Consider the following 6,474-nt stretch of genomic DNA (forward strand, 5'->3'; position numbering starts at 1 on the left):
ACAACAAAGTTGATATTTTATTTTAAAGAGCCCCTATTACGTTGTTAAAAATAATAATTTAGTGTATTTTGTAGAATACAATGTGTTTGTGTGGTTTATGATTAAAAAACACATTATTTTCTGCATACTGTACATTATTGTTGCTCCTCTATGCTCTGTGATAATTCACAGCTGTTATTCATCAACAACCGGAAAACCATCTCTCTGACTTAATGTTCTAACACTTGTTAAAATATTATTTAAAAACACTTGTATTATTCTCTTACATATTGCATATGGAGGAACATTTCATTTAAATATTAAGTAGATTGTGGTTTCTTCCAGTCTAGCGATGTGTGTTTATATTAAAACTTAAACAAATGTTTGTTTTTAAAGTCAGTGTTATCAATGTTTTATATCAATTACAACATTAATATCAATGTTTTTTACTGGCTTTTAGATTTCACTTATTTAAATAAGACATGAATTGTAATGACTGACTTACATAATTATTATGATGCTGATATAATGCATTTAACCAATCAAGGGAAAATAATTGAATTACAAATATCACATTATGTTGTGTATTGTTTAAAAAAATTGCATTTATAGCATGACAGATAATTAACTACACTTGAAGCTTTGTAAAAAATGAAAAATAAAACCCCCAAAAACTGTATATGGTACCAAAGTGAAGATGAACTGTGTATGTTAATAAGTTAAATTCTGAAGGAAACTTCAGGTGCCGTGGCATTGTGAGATGACGTGTGCCATTAATCAATTTATGTTCTAATAATAATAATAATATGTTTAATTTTTATAGCGCCCTTCCCAAGCTCAAGGACGGGTTACAGAATTTCAACAAAAGTAGACAATACAGATACATATTCGTCGGACATTTGCCCAGTACGAGAGTCTCATGCAGCTGCATGAGAGAATAAAAGACAGACCTATACATATACAAACCACAAAAAAGTCAGTACAAGTGATAGGACTCTGCTTAAATTACAGTACATACTACATAAATGTACATTCTAAAACATGTAAAACGATAACGTGAAATACTACATGTTAGAGCAACTCATGTAAACAAATATTATTATTTAGAATAAGGTCAATAGAAATAAAAAGTCAATGGCTGTTTCCAAAACCGCTCCCTATCTCCTTTATAGTGCACTGTAAGAAGACTGTCCTGGCTAACTGAAAATAACGTTCTGGAAACCAAAAACTAACGTTAGGGGAACGCTTTGGGAACCAAAAATTGTTAGCTGGGGATGGGCAGAAACATTTGGATTACTTAATCCAGGATTTATCAATATTCTAACATAATACTTTTTATTCAGGCTACCAAAAATTGAAGTGAGCCCTTAATTGGGATTGGGATTTGTTTTTTTTTTTTGAGCGGTTCAATTATTTCTCCAAGGCAGATCAGATTTTTTTAAACACCCTTCTATGCTTTTCTTTAAAGTTTAAACCTTTTACACTAGTGACTAAAACAGTGTTCTTCACATCCAACCCTGGAGAGCTGATGCCCTGCAGAGTTTAGCTCCAACCTAATCAAACACACCTACCTGTGATTTTCAGTGATCATGAAGATAGCCGTTTCTCAATGGCCCTGTCCCAAATGGCACACTTCATGTGGACTTTCGGTCTCGTGGCCTTAAATTGCGCGTTCTCGCTTAGTCTACGAGTCCGTAGGGTGTCCCATCTGTCATTTTTACGCTTTGAAGTATGCTCATCAGCACCTCCTTTGCCCCCTTGATGCGGTCTTCAGCGAAGCCCGCACTGCAGCAGGCTTCGCGCACTTTGCCAACCCAGAAGTCCTTGCGAAAGGGCAATCGAACCAATCAGACGACGGAAGGGAGGAGTTCACACTGACGGGCAACTTCTCTACCTATTTAGCATATAAAAGACCTAATTTTTCACATGATAAAAGACATTTCTGAATTACACATTTTACCAACAACTATGAAGCAAGGAATTATTACTCTCATCCCCAAACCTGGGAAAAATCCAAAATTAATAGATAATCTTAGACCCATAACATTGCTTAATAATGACTATAAAATTTTAACTCACATTTATGCTAACCGATTAAAAACTGGTATTTCACAGATCATTTCTGAAACACAGTCAGGTTTCTTAAAAGGGCGTTCTATTCATAATAATATACGTCTGGTGCTTGATTTACTGGATTATAGTCATTTCATTGAAGATGATGGCTTTATTTTGTTTTTAGATTTTTTTAAAGCTTTTGACACAATTGAACACACATTTATGTTTCGCACTTTAGAACTATTCGGTTTAGGTGACAATTTTATTAATATGGTCAAATTAATTTATAAAGATACTAATAGTACAGTAATACTACCAATGGGAACATCACCAAGATTTTCAGTTAACAAAGGAATCAAACAAGGTTGTCCTATCTCTCCCCTGCTCTTTATTGCCGCTGCAGAAATGTTATCCATTCTCATTAAAAATTTAGATTTTGAAAAATTGATAGTATTAGGAAAACCCTTAGTCATTAGCCAACTGGCTGACGACACAACCATTTTTATGAAAAACATAAACCAAATTCCAAAAATTCTTCAAACTATAGAGCTTTTCTCTAAAGCATCTGGATTAAATCTAAATCTTAAAAAGTGTGAATTATTACCTATTCATAATTCCCCTCACTCATCCTTTTGCAATATTCCTATTAAAAACACTGTAAAATATTTGGGTATACACATTACAAAGGATTATAATTCACTTAGTACTCTTAATATCTATGATAATTTAGTGAAGTGTAAATCTCTTTTGAATTTATGGTCTCAAAGGGATATATTATTGGTCGAATATTTCTAACAAAAATGGAATGTATCTCTAGACTTGTCTACCCTGCTTACTCACTTCCGTTCTCTAAGAATGAAATTAAAGCTATAAACCAAGCGATCTTTAATTTTATCTGGAAAGGTAAAACACACTACATTAGAAAAGGGAATTTGGTTAAAGACGTTGAAGAAGGAGGACTTAAAGCTATCGACATTGAATGCATCAATGCCACCATTAAGACCAATTGGTTAAGATCCTTTTTGAAAAATGAAAATAGTTTCTGGTTTTATATCCCTAGCCAAGTCTTTTTGAAATTAGGAGGTATTAATTTACTTCTTAGATGTGATTATGACCTTAAAAAACTCCCTGTTAAATTGTCAGTGTTCCATCAACAGGTTTTACTTTATTGGAAATTGATTTATAAGCATAATTTCAGTCCCCATAATGTCCCTCTGTGGAATTGTAGATATGTGGTATTTAGAAACAAGTCTATTTTCTATAAAAGTTGGTGGGAGAAAGGTATATGGTCGGTGATGCATATCCTCGATAATAGTGGTGTTATGTCTTTTGAAACTTTCTGTTCAAAGTATAATTTATATGATAAGAAACTATACGATAATATGATTAAAGCTATTCCACTATCTATATTTCAGATGTCTCAAACCCTTTCTCAAAGCGATGTAACCCCTGTCCTTCCTAAGCTTTTGGTAAATGGAGTTTCTCTCACTAACCTGATTTTACCAAACACTATTATTCGGGATGCTTTTGTCAAAGAATTATATCCTTTTTATTTGAGTAAACAGTTAATCTTTAAGTACTTTTCCAAAACTGAAATTAAATTTTTGAGAACGAAATACTTTAAATTTCCACTTGCACCGAAAGCTAAGGAGGTTCACTTTAAAATTATCAATGGAATATATCCCTCCAGAGAATTTTTAAGTTCTCGATTTGGGCTTGAGGTTAACAATTGTTCTTTTTGTACTGATCAAATTGAGACAACAGATCATATTTTCTTTGACTGTATTTATGCCTGTGCCTTTTGGGAGGACTTTCATTATTGGTTGTTTCCTAAATTTGAAGACTTACCTGTATTAAATAAAGAAAATGTATTATTTGGTATTTTTGTGAAAGATGGAACACATGACTTTGCAATCAATTCACTTATTATTCTTGGGAAATTTTTCATACATAAAAACAGATTTCAGAGAACAATTCCAAGGTTTCTAATATTTCATAAGGAATTGTGTAATTATTTCTCTTCATTAAAATTAATGAAGAAAAAATCTGCCATGAATCTGTGTTATCTGGTAGAAACCCTTAATCTTACAGAAAACCCCTAGTGTCTTATTTTTATTTTTTTTAATTTATTTTTATTTATTTTTTTTTTGTCGTGTGTCCTTTTATTTAATGTTTACATTTTTGTACCATGCTTGATGCTTGTCTGCTGTGTAGAAAATTGTTTGTTTTGTACCAAGCCTTTTTGGTTGTAAACTGACTTTGTTAAATAAAGATAAAAAAACAAACAAAAAAAACTAAAAAAAACTTCTCTACCTATTTTCCGGTGTGATGCTCGAGTCTGTCCCAAAATACGACTCCGGTGCACCCACGTGGACTCGCATCAAGGGTCCCTAAAGTCTGGACTACGTGATGTCATCAAAGTGTGGACTCTGAGGAGGACCACAAGTCCGGAGTGTGCCATTTGGGACAGGGCCAATATGCGTTCTTGTCTGTACTTGTGTTCTTGCGGACTTGTGAAACGTCATCAGTCGCGGCCCAAGTACTGTTCCAATTCAAACGCCCTGTCCCAAATGGCACACTCCGGACTTGTGGTCCTCCTCAGAGTCCACACTTTGATGACATCACGTAGTCCAGACTTTAGGGACCCTTGATGCGAGTCCACGTGGGTGCACCGGAGTCGTATTTTGGGACAGACTCGAGCATCACACCGGAAATAGGTAGAGAAGTTGCCCGTCTGTGTGAACTCCTCCCTTCCGTCGTCTGATTGGTCTGATTGCCCTTTCGCAAGGACTTCTGGGTTGGCAAAGTGCGCGAAGCCTGCTGCAGTGCGGGCTTCGCTGAAGACCGCATCAAGGGGGCAAAGGAGGCGCTGATGAGCACACTTCAAAGCGTAAAAATGACAGATGGGACACCCTACGGACTCGTAGACTAAGCGAGAACGCACATTTTAAGGCCACGAGACCGAAAGTCCACATGAAGTGCGCCATTTGGGACAGGGCCAAAGTTCGCATCAAGCCCAAGTTCACATAAAATCCCCGGATGTGTTCTTGATCCGCCCATTTTATCGAGGATGCATCAGAGGAGACTTGTGTGGACTTATGACAGCGAAGTTTCCCAGAATGCATTTCGCGTCAGGAGTTCGTTCTTCCGAGTCTGAACTTACAAGTTCGAACTACGAAGGACACAAGTCCGAGTTTAGCGTACTTGGTTTTGAGAAACGGCTATTGATTAGCTTGCTCAGGTGTGTTTGATTAAGGTTGGAGCTAAATTCTGCAGGTGCTTTTGTAGGTGTTATCATGTTGCAAAGTTTTTTTTTTCTCATTTTTTTATTTCTGATGTTGTCTTTCTTTGAAAGCTTGCTCAAGCTTTTTGTAGAATGCAGTTTTATTTTGATCATAAAGATTCAGGCACTTTTTTGTGAGGTCAGCAGCAGCAGTGTGGTGCTGAATGTGAATTCTATGAAAGCAAAATTTATAATTGAGAGAGAGATTAACTTTGAAAATTAATTTGATAGTGCATTTCAAAATATTTCATAACTTGTTACGTTTCTTGACATTCTAACTGTTGGGGATGGGGATTGAGGATTGAGTGTTTGTGGGGCTTGTTGAGTGCCATTTATGTTCCTTATTTCAACAGAACAGTCGACAAGGGATGCTGGATAATGAACAATCACTATAGGGTGACATCGGGTTAAAGATGCTGTACAAGAAGTTATCACTGTAGGGGGACACTTAGATAACCCGTCATCAAAGTTCATGAGCCTGTGCTCCTTAACAGGCTTGTAATTGAAGAATACATTGGGTAATGGCTTTAAGAGGGGCTCATCAAAAGCTCTTGCCATGTAACAAACACTGTGGCCTGCTCTGGCTCCAGGACGGACTCTTTGAGAGGCTCTGGCTCCATCTCTTGGTCCGTGGTGCTTTGCTCGTGCTGTGACTCGGGAGTGCAACGAGTGCAGTCAGTTAGCAGAAGTGCGAGAGTGAGCAAACATTGAATATTATACATGTATGCATCAAGGATTATAATATTTAGGAATGCAAACTAATAGACTTTTGTCTAATTTTTTTATTTTATGGTAAATATATAACTTAAAACACACATTATTAATGATATTAAAAGTTAAAGTAATATAGGACTGTAATAGGATCATTATATTAGTGATGCTATTAATAAAATATCATATTTTCATAAGGTGTATATATTAGTGACACTAACAGTAAAAATTATTGTTAGCAGGACTTTAATATCATTATATCTGATGTAATGTTAAGAAAATATGGATATTAAAAGAGAACTATCCTATTGAAAGTCATATCAGTATATATTTTTTTATCATTTATTCAGTTATCATAAATGAAATATATAGCCACCTTAGGATTATATCTGCATTTTTAGATATTGAGCTTAAAAACGTTGATCGTAAACATTCCTTAAGGAACA

The sequence above is a fragment of the Paramisgurnus dabryanus genome, chromosome 20 (assembly GCF_030506205.2).
Source record: "Paramisgurnus dabryanus chromosome 20, PD_genome_1.1, whole genome shotgun sequence".
In the NCBI taxonomy this organism is placed as follows: Eukaryota; Metazoa; Chordata; class Actinopteri; order Cypriniformes; family Cobitidae; genus Paramisgurnus; species Paramisgurnus dabryanus.